At 36.8% G+C, this 17,747-nt stretch overlaps 11 non-coding genes across 11 annotated transcripts; all 11 read right to left on the bottom strand.

Moving 5' to 3' along the window:
- Positions 1-1,074: 1,074 nt before the first annotated feature.
- TRNAI-AAU (transfer RNA isoleucine (anticodon AAU)) lies at positions 1,075-1,148 on the bottom strand. Its single transcript has one exon. It is a non-coding gene; the product is annotated as a tRNA-Ile (tRNA).
- Positions 1,149-1,978: 830 nt separating this feature from the next.
- TRNAI-AAU (transfer RNA isoleucine (anticodon AAU)) lies at positions 1,979-2,052 on the bottom strand. Its single transcript has one exon. It is a non-coding gene; the product is annotated as a tRNA-Ile (tRNA).
- Positions 2,053-2,883: 831 nt separating this feature from the next.
- On the bottom strand, positions 2,884-2,957 carry TRNAI-AAU (transfer RNA isoleucine (anticodon AAU)). Its single transcript has one exon. It is a non-coding gene; the product is annotated as a tRNA-Ile (tRNA).
- Positions 2,958-3,791: 834 nt separating this feature from the next.
- Positions 3,792-3,865, bottom strand: TRNAI-AAU (transfer RNA isoleucine (anticodon AAU)). Its single transcript has one exon. It is a non-coding gene; the product is annotated as a tRNA-Ile (tRNA).
- Positions 3,866-4,696: 831 nt separating this feature from the next.
- Positions 4,697-4,770, bottom strand: TRNAI-AAU (transfer RNA isoleucine (anticodon AAU)). Its single transcript has one exon. It is a non-coding gene; the product is annotated as a tRNA-Ile (tRNA).
- An 831-nt stretch (positions 4,771-5,601) lies between these two features.
- TRNAI-AAU (transfer RNA isoleucine (anticodon AAU)) lies at positions 5,602-5,675 on the bottom strand. Its single transcript has one exon. It is a non-coding gene; the product is annotated as a tRNA-Ile (tRNA).
- An 842-nt stretch (positions 5,676-6,517) lies between these two features.
- On the bottom strand, positions 6,518-6,591 carry TRNAI-AAU (transfer RNA isoleucine (anticodon AAU)). The gene has a single exon. It is a non-coding gene; the product is annotated as a tRNA-Ile (tRNA).
- Positions 6,592-7,425: 834 nt separating this feature from the next.
- TRNAI-AAU (transfer RNA isoleucine (anticodon AAU)) lies at positions 7,426-7,499 on the bottom strand. Its single transcript has one exon. It is a non-coding gene; the product is annotated as a tRNA-Ile (tRNA).
- An 830-nt stretch (positions 7,500-8,329) lies between these two features.
- TRNAI-AAU (transfer RNA isoleucine (anticodon AAU)) lies at positions 8,330-8,403 on the bottom strand. The gene has a single exon. It is a non-coding gene; the product is annotated as a tRNA-Ile (tRNA).
- A 5,740-nt stretch (positions 8,404-14,143) lies between these two features.
- TRNAI-AAU (transfer RNA isoleucine (anticodon AAU)) lies at positions 14,144-14,217 on the bottom strand. The gene has a single exon. It is a non-coding gene; the product is annotated as a tRNA-Ile (tRNA).
- Positions 14,218-15,058: 841 nt separating this feature from the next.
- Positions 15,059-15,132, bottom strand: TRNAI-AAU (transfer RNA isoleucine (anticodon AAU)). The gene has a single exon. It is a non-coding gene; the product is annotated as a tRNA-Ile (tRNA).
- Between the last annotated feature and the right edge of the window lie 2,615 nt (positions 15,133-17,747).

Raw genomic sequence — 17,747 nt, 5'->3', positions numbered from 1 at the left:
GCCATATTAGGAGTAAGGGAGGAATTTTTCCCCTAATGACAACATTGGAATGCACTCCAAGACAGTTTTTGCCTTCCTCTGGATCAACACGGCAGGTTTATAGGTTGAATTTGATGGACCTTTTTTCAATATTATCAACTATTCAACTCTGTAACAAAAGTGAGCTTCCATGGCCCGTACGGGGATCGGACCCGTGACCTTGGCGTTATTAGCACCACGCTCTAACCAACTGAGCTAACCGGCCACTTTTACACCAAAGATTCACGTCACGTCAGTAGAAAATACATGCAAACGTGTATTCATATTGATATCCTATTAACCTGAATAATAAAATAAACTTGCAATTTTTACTACTCAAAAAGCATTGGACAAATTGCTTTTGTGTTTTCCATTCCACCCCACAAAGAGTTTTCTTCAGTACATTATATGGTACATTAAATGCTGCCATTAAAAACAAGAACTTGTCTCGCTAAAAACAAGCCCTTATATGACTATGAGGACGGAAAAATAATAAAGTTATGACTATCGGAATACAAAGAGGCAAAATCAAGATATTATTTTTGTCCTTAAGGTTGAAATTGAACCTCTAAGATGATTTCATGCAACAAACTCTGCATTTCTATAAATCACCGGTTACACCATACATGGAATATTGTGTACAGTTTTGAGCACCTGTGTATGAGAAGGATATTGCTGAACTAGAATGCGTGCAAAGAAGGGAAAGCAAGGTAATTAAAGGACCTCATCACAGACGGGGATTCTTTACTGTAAGAGCAGTTCGACGATTGAACTCTCTGCCACATTGAAAAGTGTTTTTTTGAAAAATATAAAATTTCATCATATTTGTTCCAGATTCTGGAGATGGAACTTTGATCCAGGAATTTATTCTAATAGCCATATTTGGAGTAAGGGAGGAATTTTTCCCCTAGTGACAACATTGGAATGCACTCCAAGACAGTTTTTGCCTTCCTCTGGATCAACACAGCAGGTTTATAGGTTGAATTTGATGGACCTTTTTTCAATAATATCAACTATTCAACTCTGTAACAAGCATGTAACAAAAGTGAGCTTACATGGCCCGTACGGGGATCGAACCCGTGACCTTGGCGTTATTAGCACCACGCTCTAACCAACTGAGCTAACCGGCCACTTTTACACCAAATATTCACGTCACGTCAGTAGAAAATACATGCAAACGTGTATTCATATTGATATCCTATTAACCTGAATAATAAAATAAACTTGCAATTTTTACTACTCAAAAAGCATTGGACAAATTGCTTTTGTGTTTTCCATTCCACCCCACAAAGAGTTTTCTTCAGTACATTATATGGTACATTAAATGCTGCCATTAAAAACAAGAACTTGTCTCGCTAAAAACAAGCCCTTATATGACTATGAGGACGGAAAAATAATAAAGTTATGACTATCGGAATACAAAGAGGCAAAATCAAGATATTATTTTTGTCCTTAAGGTTGAAATTGAACCTCTAAGATGATTTCATGCAACAAACTCTGCATTTCTATAAATCACCGGTTAGACCATACATGGAATATTGTGTACAGTTTTGAGCACCTGTGTATGAGAAGGACATTGCTGAACTAGAATGCGTGCAAAGAAGGGAAAGCAAGGTAATTAAAGGACCTCATCACAGACGGGGATTCTTTACTGTAAGAGCAGTTCGACGATTGAACTCTCTGCCACATTGAAAAGTGTTTTTTTGAAAAATATAAAATGTCATCATATTTGTACCAGATTCTGGAGATGGAACTTTGATCCAGGAATTTATTCTAATAGCCATATTTGGAGTAAGGGAGGAATTTTTCCCCTAATGACAACATTGGAATGCACTCCAAGACAGTTTTTGCCTTCCTCTGGATCAACACGGCAGGTTTATAGGTTGAATTTGATGGACCTTTTTTCAATATTATCAACTATTCAACTCTGTAACAAGCATGTAACAAAAGTGAGCTTCCATGGCCCGTACGGGGATCGAACCCGTGACCTTGGCGTTATTAGCACCACGCTCTAACCAACTGAGCTAACCGGCCACTTTTACACCAAAGATTCACGTCACGTCAGTAGAAAAAACATGCAAACGTGTATTCATATTGATATCCTATTAACCTGAATAATAAAATAAACTTGCAATTTTTACTACTCAAAAAGCATTGGACAAATTGCTTTTGTGTTTTCCATTCCACCCCACAAAGAGTTTTCTTTCAGTACATTATATGGTACATTAAATGCTGCCATTAAAAACAAGAACTTGTCTCGCTAAAAACAAGCCCTTATATGACTATGAGGACGGAAAAATAATAAAGTTATGACTATCGGAATACAAAGAGGCAAAATCAAGATATTATTTTTGTCCTTAAGGTTGAAATTGGACCTCTAAGATGATTTCATGCAACAAACTCTGCATTTCTATAAATCACCGGTTAGACCATACATGGAATATTGTGTACAGTTTTGAGCACCTGTGTATGAGAAGGACATTGCTGAACTAGAATGCGTGCAAAGAAGGGAAAGCAAGGTAATTAAAGGACCTCATCACAGACGGGGATTCTTTACTGTAAGAGCAGTTCGACGATTGAACTCTCTGCCACATTGATAAGTGTTTTTTTGAAAAATATAAAATTTCATCATATTTGTACCAGATTCTGGAGATGGAACTTTGATCCAGGAATTTATTCTAATAGCCATATTTGGAGTAAGGGAGGAATTTTTCCCCTAATGACAACATTGGAATGCACTCCAAGACAGTTTTTGCCTTCCTCTGGATCAACACGGCAGGTTTATAGGTTGAATTTGATGGACCTTTTTTCAATATTATCAACTATTCAACTCTGTAACAAGCATGTAACAAAAGTGAGCTTCCATGGCCCGTACGGGGATCAAACCCGTGACCTTGGCGTTATTAGCACCACGCTCTAACCAACTGAGCTAACCGGCCACTTTTACACCAAAGATTCACGTCACGTCAGTAGAAAATACATGCAAACGTGTATTCATATTGATATCCTATTAACCTGAATAATAAAATAAACTTGCAATTTTTACTACTCAAAAAGCATTGGACAAATTGCTTTTGTGTTTTCCATTCCACCCCACAAAGAGGAGTTTTCTTTCAGTACATTATATGGTACATTAAATGCTGCCATTAAAAACAAGAACTTGTCTCGCTAAAAACAAGCCCTTATATGACTATGAGGACGGAAAAATAATAAAGTTATGACTATCGGAATACAAAGAGGCAAAATCAAGATATTATTTTTGTCCTTAAGGTTGAAATTGAACCTCTAAGATGATTTCATGCAACAAACTCTGCATTTCTATAAATCACCGGTTAGACCATACATGGAATATTGTGTACAGTTTTGAGCACCTGTGTATGAGAAGGACATTGCTGAACTAGAATGCGTGCAAAGAAGGGAAAGCAAGGTAATTAAAGGACCTCATCACAGACGGGGATTCTTTACTGTAAGAGCAGTTCGACGATTGAACTCTCTGCCACATTGATAAGTGTTTTTTTGAAAAATATAAAATTTCATCATATTTGTACCAGATTCTGGAGATGGAACTTTGATCCAGGAATTTATTCTAATAGCCATATTTGGAGTAAGGGAGGAATTTTTCCCCTAATGACAACATTGGAATGCACTCCAAGACAGTTTTTGCCTTCCTCTGGATCAACACGGCAGGTTTATAGGTTGAATTTGATGGACCTTTTTTCAATATTATCAACTATTCAACTCTGTAACAAGCATGTAACAAAAGTGAGCTTCCATGGCCCGTACGGGGATCGAACCCGTGACCTTGGCGTTATTAGCACCACGCTCTAACCAACTGAGCTAACCGGCCACTTTTACACCAAAGATTCACGTCACGTCAGTAGAAAATACATGCAAACGTGTATTCATATTGATATCCTATTAACCTGAATAATAAAATAAACTTGCAATTTTTACTACTCAAAAAGCATTGGACAAATTGCTTTTGTGTTTTCCATTCCACCCCACAAAGAGTTTTCTTTCAGTACATTATATGGTACATTAAATGCTGCCATTAAAAACAAGAACTTGTCTCGCTAAAAACAAGCCCTTATATGACTATGAGGACGGAAAAATAATAAAGTTATGACTATCGGAATACAAAGAGGCAAAATCAAGATATTATTTTTGTCCTTAAGGTTGAAATTGAACCTCTAAGATGATTTCATGCAACAAACTCTGCATTTCTATAAATCACCGGTTAGACCATACATGGAATATTGTGTACAGTTTTGAGCACCTGTGTATGAGAAGGACATTGCTGAACTAGAATGCGTGCAAAGAAGGGAAAGCAAGGTAATTAAAGGACCTCATCACAGACGGGGATTCTTTACTGTAAGAGCAGTTCGACGATTGAACTCTCTGCCACATTGAAAAGTGTTTTTTTGAAAAATATAAAATGTCATCATATTTGTACCAGATTCTGGAGATGGAACTTTGATCCAGGAATTTATTCTAATAGCCATATTTGGAGTAAGGGAGGAATTTTTCCCCTAATGACAACATTGGAATGCACTCCAAGACAGTTTTTGCCTTCCTCTGGATCAACACGGCAGGTTTATAGGTTGAATTTGATGGACCTTTTTTCAATATTATCAACTATTCAACTCTGTAACAAGCATGTAACAAAAGTGAGCTTCCATGGCCCGTACGGGGATCGAACCCGTGACCTTGGCGTTATTAGCACCACGCTCTAACCAACTGAGCTAACCGGCCACTTTTACACCAAAGATTCACGTCACGTCAGTAGAAAATACATGCAAACGTGTATTCATATTGATATCCTATTAACCTGAATAATAAAATAAACTTGCAATTTTTACTACTCAAAAAGCATTGGACAAATTGCTTTTGTGTTTTCCATTCCACCCCACAAAGAGTTTTCTTTCAGTACATTATATGGTACATTAAATGCTGCCATTAAAAACAAGAACTTGTCTCGCTAAAAACAAGCCCTTATATGACTATGAGGACGGAAAAATAATAAAGTTATGACTATCGGAATACAAAGAGGCAAAATCAAGATATTATTTTTGTCCTTAAGGTTGAAATTGGACCTCTAAGATGATTTCATGCAACAAACTCTGCATTTCTATAAATCACCGGTTAGACCATACATGGAATATTGTGTACAGTTTTGAGCACCTGTGTATGAGAAGGACATTGCTGAACTAGAATGCGTGCAAAGAAGGGAAAGCAAGGTAATTAAAGGACCTCATCACAGACGGGGATTCTTTACTGTAAGAGCAGTTCGACGATTGAACTCTCTGCCACATTGATAAGTGTTTTTTTGAAAAATATAAAATTTCATCATATTTGTACCAGATTCTGGAGATGGAACTTTGATCCAGGAATTTATTCTAATAGCCATATTTGGAGTAAGGGAGGAATTTTTCCCCTAATGACAACATTGGAATGCACTCCAAGACAGTTTTTGCCTTCCTCTGGATCAACACGGCAGGTTTATAGGTTGAATTTGATGGACCTTTTTTCAATATTATCAACTATTCAACTCTGTAACAAGCATGTAACAAAAGTGAGCTTCCATGGCCCGTACGGGGATCGAACCCGTGACCTTGGCGTTATTAGCACCACGCTCTAACCAACTGAGCTAACCGGCCACTTTTACACCAAAGATTCACGTCACGTCAGTAGAAAATACATGCAAACGTGTATTCATATTGATATCCTATTAACCTGAATAATAAAATAAACTTGCAATTTTTACTACTCAAAAAGCATTGGACAAATTGCTTTTGTGTTTTCCATTCCACCCCACAAAGAGTTTTCTTTCAGTACATTATATGGTACATTAAATGCTGCCATTAAAAACAAGAACTTGTCTCGCTAAAAACAAGCCCTTATATGACTATGAGGACGGAAAAATAATAAAGTTATGACTATCGGAATACAAAGAGGCAAAATCAAGATATTATTTTTGTCCTTAAGGTTGAAATTGGACCTCTAAGATGATTTCATGCAACAAACTCTGCATTTCTATAAATCACCGGTTAGACCATACATGGAATATTGTGTACAGTTTTGAGCACCTGTGTATGAGAAGGACATTGCTGAACTAGAATGCGTGCAAAGAAGGGAAAGCAAGGTAATTAAAGGACCTCATCACAGACGGGGATTCTTTACTGTAAGAGCAGTTCGACGATTGAACTCTCTGCCACATTGATAAGTGTTTTTTTGAAAAATATAAAATTTCATCATATTTGTACCAGATTCTGGAGATGGAACTTTGATCCAGGAATTTATTCTAATAGCCATATTTGGAGTAAGGGAGGAATTTTTCCCCTAATGACAACATTGGAATGCACTCCAAGACAGTTTTTGCCTTCCTCTGGATCAACACGGCAGGTTTATAGGTTGAATTTGATGGACCTTTTTTCAATATTATCAACTATTCAACTCTGTAACAAGCATGTAACAAGCATGTAACAAAAGTGAGCTTCCATGGCCCGTACGGGGATCAAACCCGTGACCTTGGCGTTATTAGCACCACGCTCTAACCAACTGAGCTAACCGGCCACTTTTACACCAAAGATTCACGTCACGTCAGTAGAAAATACATGCAAACGTGTATTCATATTGATATCCTATTAACCTGAATAATAAAATAAACTTGCAATTTTTACTACTCAAAAAGCATTGGACAAATTGCTTTTGTGTTTTCCATTCCACCCCACAAAGAGGAGTTTTCTTTCAGTACATTATATGGTACATTAAATGCTGCCATTAAAAACAAGAACTTGTCTCGCTAAAAACAAGCCCTTATATGACTATGAGGACGGAAAAATAATAAAGTTATGACTATCGGAATACAAAGAGGCAAAATCAAGATATTATTTTTGTCCTTAAGGTTGAAATTGAACCTCTAAGATGATTTCATGCAACAAACTCTGCATTTCTATAAATCACCGGTTAGACCATACATGGAATATTGTGTACAGTTTTGAGCACCTGTGTATGAGAAGGACATTGCTGAACTAGAATGCGTGCAAAGAAGGGAAAGCAAGGTAATTAAAGGACCTCATCACAGACGGGGATTCTTTACTGTAAGAGCAGTTCGACGATTGAACTCTCTGCCACATTGATAAGTGTTTTTTTGAAAAATATAAAATTTCATCATATTTGTACCAGATTCTGGAGATGGAACTTTGATCCAGGAATTTATTCTAATAGCCATATTTGGAGTAAGGGAGGAATTTTTCCCCTAATGACAACATTGGAATGCACTCCAAGACAGTTTTTGCCTTCCTCTGGATCAACACGGCAGGTTTATAGGTTGAATTTGATGGACCTTTTTTCAATATTATCAACTATTCAACTCTGTAACAAGCATGTAACAAAAGTGAGCTTCCATGGCCCGTACGGGGATCGAACCCGTGACCTTGGCGTTATTAGCACCACGCTCTAACCAACTGAGCTAACCGGCCACTTTTACACCAAAGATTCACGTCACGTCAGTAGAAAATACATGCAAACGTGTATTCATATTGATATCCTATTAACCTGAATAATAAAATAAACTTGCAATTTTTACTACTCAAAAAGCATTGGACAAATTGCTTTTGTGTTTTCCATTCCACCCCACAAAGAGTTTTCTTCAGTACATTATATGGTACATTAAATGCTGCCATTAAAAACAAGAACTTGTCTCGCTAAAAACAAGCCCTTATATGACTATGAGGACGGAAAAATAATAAAGTTATGACTATCGGAATACAAAGAGGCAAAATCAAGATATTATTTTTGTCCTTAAGGTTGAAATTGAACCTCTAAGATGATTTCATGCAACAAACTCTGCATTTCTATAAATCACCGGTTAGACCATACATGGAATATTGTGTACAGTTTTGAGCACCTCTGTATGAGAAGGACATTGCTGAACTAGAATGCGTGCAAAGAAGGGAAAGCAAGGTAATTAAAGGACCTCATCACAGACGGGGATTCTTTACTGTAAGAGCAGTTCGACGATTGAACTCTCTGCCACATTGAAAAGTGTTTTTTTGAAAAATATAAAATGTCATCATATTTGTACCAGATTCTGGAGATGGAACTTTGATCCAGGAATTTATTCTAATAGCCATATTTGGAGTAAGGGAGGAATTTTTCCCCTAATGACAACATTGGAATGCACTCCAAGACAGTTTTTGCCTTCCTCTGGATCAACACGGCAGGTTTATAGGTTGAATTTGATGGACCTTTTTTCAATATTATCAACTATTCAACTCTGTAACAAGCATGTAACAAAAGTGAGCTTCCATGGCCCGTACGGGGATCGAACCCGTGACCTTGGCGTTATTAGCACCACGCTCTAACCAACTGAGCTAACCGGCCACTTTTACACCAAAGATTCACGTCACGTCAGTAGAAAATACATGCAAACGTGTATTCATATTGATATCCTATTAACCTGAATAATAAAATAAACTTGCAATTTTTACTACTCAAAAAGCATTGGACAAATTGCTTTTGTGTTTTCCATTCCACCCCACAAAGAGTTTTCTTTCAGTACATTATATGGTACATTAAATGCTGCCATTAAAAACAAGAACTTGTCTCGCTAAAAACAAGCCCTTATATGACTATGAGGACGGAAAAATAATAAAGTTATGACTATCGGAATACAAAGAGGCAAAATCAAGATATTATTTTTGTCCTTAAGGTTGAAATTGAACCTCTAAGATGATTTCATGCAACAAACTCTGCATTTCTATAAATCACCGGTTACACCATACATGGAATATTGTGTACAGTTTTGAGCACCTGTGTATGAGAAGGACATTGCTGAACTAGAATGCGTGCAAAGAAGGGAAAGCAAGGTAATTAAAGGACCTCATCACAGACGGGGATTCTTTACTGTAAGAGCAGTTCGACGATTGAACTCTCTGCCACATTGAAAAGTGTTTTTTTGAAAAATATAAAATTTCATCATATTTGTACCAGATTCTGGAGATGGAACTTTGATCCAGGAATTTATTCTAATAGCCATATTTGGAGTAAGGGAGGAATTTTTCCACTAATGACAACATTGGAATGCACTCCAAGACAGTTTTTGCCTTCCTCTGGATCAACACGGCAGGTTTATAGGTTGAATTTGATGGACCTTTTTTCAATATTATCAACTATTCAACTCTGTAACAAGCATGTAACAAAAGTGAGCTTCCATGGCCCATACGGGGATCGAACCCATGACCTTGGCGTTATTAGTCCCACGCTCTAACCAACTGAGCTAACCGGCCACTTTTACACCAAGGATTCACGTCACGTCAGTAGAAAATACATGCAAACGTGTATTCATATTGATATCCTATTAACCTGAATAATAAAATAAACTTGCAATTTTTACTACTCAAAAAGCATTGGACAAATTGCTTTTGTGTTTTCCATTCCACCCCACAAAGAGTTTTCTTCAGTACATTATATGGTACATTAAATGCTGCCATTAAAAACAAGAACTTGTCTCGCTAAAAACAAGCCCTTATATGACTATGAGGACGTAAAAATAATAAAGTTATGACTATCGGAATACAAAGAGGCAAAATCAAGATATTATTTTTGTCCTTAAGGTTGAAATTGGACCTCTAAGATGATTTCATGCAACAAACTCTGCATTTCTATAAATCACCGGTTAGACCATACATGGAATATTGTCTACAGTTTTGAGCACCTGTGTATGAGAAGGACATTGCTGAACTAGAATGCGTGCAAAGAAGGGAAAGCAAGGTAATTAAAGGACCTCATCACAGACGGGGATTCTTTACTGTAAGAGCAGTTCGACGATTGAACTCTCTGCCACATTGAAAAGTGTTTTTTTGAAAAATATAAAATTTCATCATATTTGTACCAGATTCTGGAGATGGAACTTTGATCCAGGAATTTATTCTAATAGCCATATTTGGAGTAAGGGAGGAATTTTTCCCCTAATGACAACATTGGAATGCACTCCAAGACAGTTTTTGCCTTCCTCTGGATCAACACGGCCACATTGAAAAGTGTTTTTTTGAAAAATATAAAATTTCATCATATTTGTACCAGATTCTGGAGATGGAACTTTGATCCAGGAATTTATTCTAATAGCCATATTTGGAGTAAGGGAGGAATTTTTCCCCTAATGACAACATTGGAATGCACTCCAAGACAGTTTTTGCCTTCCTCTGGATCAACACGGCAGGTTTATAGGTTGAATTTGATGGACCTTTTTTCAATATTATCAACTATTCAACTCTGTAACAAGCATGTAACAAAAGTGAGCTTCCATGGCCCGTACGGGGATCGAACCCCTGACCTTGGCGTTATTAGCACCACGCTCTAACCACCTGAGCTAACCGGCCACTTTAACACCAAAGATTCACGTCACGTCAGTAGAAAATACATGCAAACGTGTATTCATATTGATATCCTATTAACCTGAATAATAAAATAAACTTGCAATTTTTACTACTCAAAAAGCATTGGACAAATTGCTTTTGTGTTTTCCATTCCACCCCACAAAGAGTTTTCTTTCAGTACATTATATGGTACATTAAATGCTGCCATTAAAAACAAGAACTTGTCTCGCTAAAAACAAGCCCTTATATGACTATGAGGACGGAAAAATAATAAAGTTATGACTATCGGAATACAAAGAGGCAAAATCAAGATACTATTTTTGTCCTTAAGGTTGAAATTGGACCTCTAAGATGATTTCATGCAACAAACTCTGCATTTCTATAAATCACCGGTTAGACCATACATGGAATATTGTGTACAGTTTTGAGCACCCGTGTATGAGAAGGACATTGCTGAACTAGAAAGCGTGCAAAGAAGGGAAAGCAAGGTAATTAAAGGACCTCATCACAGACGGGGATTCTTTACTGTAAGAGCAGTTCGACGATTGAACTCTCTGCCACATTGAAAAGTGTTTTTTTGAAAAATATAAAATGTCATCATATTTGTACCAGATTCTGGAGATGGAACTTTGATCCAGGAATTTATTCTAATAGCCATATTTGGAGTAAGGGAGGAATTTTTCCACTAATGACAACATTGGAATGCACTCCAAGACAGTTTTTGCCTTCCTCTGGATCAACACGGCAGGTTTATAGGTTGAATTTGATGGACCTTTTTTCAATATTATCAACTATTCAACTCTGTAACAAGAATGTAACAAAAGTGAGCTTCCATGGCCCATACGGGGATCGAACCCATGACCTTGGCGTTATTAGTCCCACGCTCTAACCAACTGAGCTAACCGGCCACTTTTACACCAAAGATTCACGTCACGTCAGTAGAAAATACATGCAAACGTGTATTCATATTGATATCCTATTAACCTGAATAATAAAATAAACTTGCAATTTTTACTACTCAAAAAGCATTGGACAAATTGCTTTTGTGTTTTCCATTCCACCCCACAAAGAGTTTTCTTTCAGTACATTATATGGTACATTAAATGCTGCCATTAAAAACAAGAACTTGTCTCGCTAAAAACAAGCCCTTATATGACTATGAGGACGGAAAAATAATAAAGTTATGACTATCGGAATACAAAGAGGCAAAATCAAGATATTATTTTTGTCCTTAAGGTTGAAATTGAACCTCTAAGATGATTTCATGCAACAAACTCTGCATTTCTATAAATCACCGGTTACACCATACATGGAATATTGTGTACAGTTTTGAGCACCTGTGTATGAGAAGGACATTGCTGAACTAGAATGCGTGCAAAGAAGGGAAAGCAAGGTAATTAAAGGACCTCATCACAGACGGGGATTCTTTACTGTAAGAGCAGTTCGACGATTGAACTCTCTGCCACATTGAAAAGTGTTTTTTTGAAAAATATAAAATTTCATCATATTTGTACCAGATTCTGGAGATGGAACTTTGATCCAGGAATTTATTCTAATAGCCATATTTGGAGTAAGGGAGGAATTTTTCCACTAATGACAACATTGGAATGCACTCCAAGACAGTTTTTGCCTTCCTCTGGATCAACACGGCAGGTTTATAGGTTGAATTTGATGGACCTTTTTTCAATATTATCAACTATTCAACTCTGTAACAAGCATGTAACAAAAGTGAGCTTCCATGGCCCATACGGGGATCGAACCCATGACCTTGGCGTTATTAGTCCCACGCTCTAACCAACTGAGCTAACCGGCCACTTTTACACCAAGGATTCACGTCACGTCAGTAGAAAATACATGCAAACGTGTATTCATATTGATATCCTATTAACCTGAATAATAAAATAAACTTGCAATTTTTACTACTCAAAAAGCATTGGACAAATTGCTTTTGTGTTTTCCATTCCACCCCACAAAGAGTTTTCTTCAGTACATTATATGGTACATTAAATGCTGCCATTAAAAACAAGAACTTGTCTCGCTAAAAACAAGCCCTTATATGACTATGAGGACGTAAAAATAATAAAGTTATGACTATCGGAATACAAAGAGGCAAAATCAAGATATTATTTTTGTCCTTAAGGTTGAAATTGGACCTCTAAGATGATTTCATGCAACAAACTCTGCATTTCTATAAATCACCGGTTAGACCATACATGGAATATTGTCTACAGTTTTGAGCACCTGTGTATGAGAAGGACATTGCTGAACTAGAATGCGTGCAAAGAAGGGAAAGCAAGGTAATTAAAGGACCTCATCACAGACGGGGATTCTTTACTGTAAGAGCAGTTCGACGATTGAACTCTCTGCCACATTGAAAAGTGTTTTTTTGAAAAATATAAAATTTCATCATATTTGTACCAGATTCTGGAGATGGAACTTTGATCCAGGAATTTATTCTAATAGCCATATTTGGAGTAAGGGAGGAATTTTTCCCCTAATGACAACATTGGAATGCACTCCAAGACAGTTTTTGCCTTCCTCTGGATCAACACGGCCACATTGAAAAGTGTTTTTTTGAAAAATATAAAATTTCATCATATTTGTACCAGATTCTGGAGATGGAACTTTGATCCAGGAATTTATTCTAATAGCCATATTTGGAGTAAGGGAGGAATTTTTCCCCTAATGACAACATTGGAATGCACTCCAAGACAGTTTTTGCCTTCCTCTGGATCAACACGGCAGGTTTATAGGTTGAATTTGATGGACCTTTTTTCAATATTATCAACTATTCAACTCTGTAACAAGCATGTAACAAAAGTGAGCTTCCATGGCCCGTACGGGGATCGAACCCCTGACCTTGGCGTTATTAGCACCACGCTCTAACCACCTGAGCTAACCGGCCACTTTAACACCAAAGATTCACGTCACGTCAGTAGAAAATACATGCAAACGTGTATTCATATTGATATCCTATTAACCTGAATAATAAAATAAACTTGCAATTTTTACTACTCAAAAAGCATTGGACAAATTGCTTTTGTGTTTTCCATTCCACCCCACAAAGAGTTTTCTTCAGTACATTATATGGTACATTAAATGCTGCCATTAAAAACAAGAACTTGTCTCGCTAAAAACAAGCCCTTATATGACTATGAGGACGTAAAAATAATAAAGTTATGACTATCGGAATACAAAGAGGCAAAATCAAGATATTATTTTTGTCCTTAAGGTTGAAATTGGACCTCTAAGATGATTTCATGCAACAAACTCTGCATTTCTATAAATCACCGGTTAGACCATACATGGAATATTGTCTACAGTTTTGAGCACCTGTGTATGAGAAGGACATTGCTGAACTAGAATGCGTGCAAAGAAGGGAAAGCAAGGTAATTAAAGGACCTCATCACAGACGGGGATTCTTTACTGTAAGAGCAGTTCGACGATTGAACTCTCTGCCACATTGAAAAGTGTTTTTTTGAAAAATATAAAATTTCATCATATTTGTACCAGATTCTGGAGATGGAACTTTGATCCAGGAATTTATTCTAATAGCCATATTTGAAGTAAGGGAGGACTTTTTCCCCTAATGACAACATTGGAATGCACTCCAAGACAGTTTTTGCCTTCCTCTGGATCAACACGGCAGGTTTATAGGTTGAATTTGATGGACCTTTTTTCAATAATATCAACTATTCAACTCTGTAACAAGCATGTAACAAGCATGTAACAAAAGTGAGCTTCCATGGCCCATACGGGGATCGAACCCGTGACCTTGGCGTTATTAGCACCACACTCTAACCAACTGAGCTAACCGGCCACTTTTACACCAAAGATTCACGTCACGTCAGTAGAAAATACATGCAAACGTGTATTCATATTGATATCCTATTAACCTGAATAATAAAATAAACTTGCAATTTTTACTACTCAAAAAGCATTGGACAAATTGCTTTTGTGTTTTCCATTCCACCCCACAAAGAGTTTTCTTCAGTACATTATATGGTACATTAAATGCTGCCATTAAAAACAAGAACTTGTCTCGCTAAAAACAAGCCCTTATATGACTATGAGGACGTAAAAATAATAAAGTTATGACTATCGGAATACAAAGAGGCAAAATCAAGATATTATTTTTGTCCTTAAGGTTGAAATTGGACCTCTAAGATGATTTCATGCAACAAACTCTGCATTTCTATAAATCACCGGTTAGACCATACATGGAATATTGTCTACAGTTTTGAGCACCTGTGTATGAGAAGGACATTGCTGAACTAGAATGCGTGCAAAGAAGGGAAAGCAAGGTAATTAAAGGACCTCATCACAGACGGGGATTCTTTACTGTAAGAGCAGTTCGACGATTGAACTCTCTGCCACATTGAAAAGTGTTTTTTTGAAAAATATAAAATTTCATCATATTTGTACCAGATTCTGGAGATGGAACTTTGATCCAGGAATTTATTCTAATAGCCATATTTGAAGTAAGGGAGGACTTTTTCCCCTAATGACAACATTGGAATGCACTCCAAGACAGTTTTTGCCTTCCTCTGGATCAACACGGCAGGTTTATAGGTTGAATTTGATGGACCTTTTTTCAATAATATCAACTATTCAACTCTGTAACAAGCATGTAACAAGCATGTAACAAAAGTGAGCTTCCATGGCCCATACGGGGATCGAACCCGTGACCTTGGCGTTATTAGCACCACACTCTAACCAACTGAGCTAACCGGCCACTTTTACACCAAAGATTCACGTCACGTCAGTAGAAAATACATGCAAACGTGTATTCATATTGATATCCTATTAACCTGAATAATAAAATAAATTTGCAATTTTTACTACTCAAAAAGCATTGGACAAATTGCTTTTGTGTTTTCCATTCCACGCCACAAAGAGTTTTCTTTCAGTACATTATATGGTACATTAAATGCTGCCATTAAAAACAAGAACTTGTCTCGCTAAAAACAAGCCCTTATATGACTATGAGGACGGAAAAATAATAAAGTTATGACTATCGGAATACAAAGAGGCAAAATCAAGATATTATTTTTGTCCTTAAGGTTGAAATTGGACCTCTAAGATGATTTCATGCAACAAACTCTGCATTTCTATAAATCACCGGTTAGACCATACATGGAATATTGTGTACAGTTTTGAGCACCTGTGTATGAGAAGGACATTGCTGAACTAGAATGCGTGCAAAGAAGGGAAAGCAAGGTAATTAAAGGACCTCATCACAGACGGGGATTCTTTACTGTAAGAGCAGTTCGACGATTGAACTCTGCCACATTGAAAAGTGTTTTTTTGAAAAATATAAAATTTCATCATATTTGTACCAGATTCTGGAGATGGAACTTTGATCCAGGAATTTATTCTAATAGCCATATTTGGAGTAAGGGAGGAATTTTTCCCCTAATGAGAAAATTGGAATGCACTCCAAGACAGTTTTTGCCTTCCTCTGGATCAACACGGCAGGTTTATAGGTTGAATTTGATGGAACTTTTTTCAATATTATCAACTATTCAACTCTGTAACAAACATGTAACAAAAGTGAGCTTCCATGGCCCGTACGGGGATCGAACCCATGACCTTGGCGTTATTAGCACCACGCTCTAACAAACTGAGCTAACCGGCCACTTTTACACCAAAGATTCACGTCACGTCAGTAGAAAATACATGCAAACGTGTATTCATATTGATATCCTATTAACCTGAATAATAAAATAAACTTGCAATTTTTACTACTCAAAAAGCATTGGACAAATTGCTTTTGTGTTTTCCATTCCACCCCACAAAGAGTTTTCTTCAGTACATTATATGGTACATTAAATGCTGCCATTAAAAACAAGAACTTGTCTCGCTAAAAACAAGCCCTTATATGACTATGAGGACGGAAAAATAATAAAGTTATGACTATCGGAATACAAAGAGGCAAAATCAAGATATTATTTTTCCATTCCACCCCACAAAGAGTTTTCTTTCAGTACATTATATGGTACATTAAATGCTGCCATTAAAAACAAGAACTTGTCTCGCTAAAAACAAGCCCTTATATGACTATGAGGACGGAAAAATAATAAAGTTATGACTATCAGAATACAAAGAGGCAAAATCAATATATTATTTTTGTCCTTAAGGTTGAAATTGAACCTCTAAGATGATTTCATGCAACAAACTCTGCATTTCTATAAATCACCGGTTAGACCATACATGGAATATTGTGTACAGTTTTAAGCACCTGTGTATGAGAAGAACATTGCTGAACTAGAATGCATGCAAAGACGGGAAAGCAAGGTAATTAAAGGACCTCATCACAGACGGGGATTCTTTACTGTAAGAGCAGTTCGACGATTGAACTCTCTGCCACATTGAAAAGTGTTTTTTTGAAAAATATAACATTTGATCATATTTGTACCAGATTCTGGAGATGGAACTTTGATCCAGGAATTTATTCTAATAGCCATATTTGGAGTAAGGGAGGAATTTTTCCCCTCCAAGACAGTTTTTGCCTTCCTCTGGATCAACACGGCAGGTTTATAGGTTGAATTTGATGGACCTTTTTTCAATATTATCAACTATTCAACTCTGTAACAAGCATGTAACAAAAGTGAGCTTCCATGGCCCGTACGGGGATCGAACCCATGACCTTGGTGTTATTAGCACCACGCTCTAACCAACTGAGCTAACCAGCCACTTTTACCCCAAAGATTCACGTCACGTCAGTAGAAAATACATGCAAACGTGTATTCATATTGATATCCTATTAACCTGAATAATAAAATAAACTTGCAATTTTTACTACTCAAAAAGCATTGGACAAATTGCTTTTGTGTTTTCCATTCCACCCCACAAAGAGTTTTCTTTCAGTACATTATATGGTACATTAAATGCTGCCATTAAAAACAAGAACTTGTCTCGCTAAAAACAAGCCCTTATATGACTATGAGGACGGAAAAATTATAAAGTTATGACTATCGGAATACAAAGAGGCAAAATCAAGATATTATTTTTGTCCTTAAGGTTGAAATTGGACCTCTAACATGATTTCATGCAACAAACTCTGCATTTCTATAAATCACCGGTTAGACCATACATGTAATATTATGTACAGTTTTGAGCACCTGTGTATGAGAAGGACATTGCTGAACTAGAATGCGTGCAAAGAAGGGAAAGCAAGGTAATTAAAGGACCTCATCACAGACGGGGATTCTTTACTGTAAGAGCAGTTCGACGATTGAACTCTCTGCCACATTGAAAAGTGTTTTTTTGAAAAATATAAAATGTCATCATATTTGTACCAGATTCTGGAGATGGAACTTTGATCCAGGAATTTATTCTAATAGCCAT

This window comes from Rhinoderma darwinii, chromosome 3, assembly GCF_050947455.1.
Source record: "Rhinoderma darwinii isolate aRhiDar2 chromosome 3, aRhiDar2.hap1, whole genome shotgun sequence".
Lineage (NCBI taxonomy): Eukaryota > Metazoa > Chordata > Amphibia > Anura > Rhinodermatidae > Rhinoderma > Rhinoderma darwinii.
Note: the sequence above shows the minus strand (reverse complement) of the source record. Positions and strands in the feature narration are given on the sequence as shown.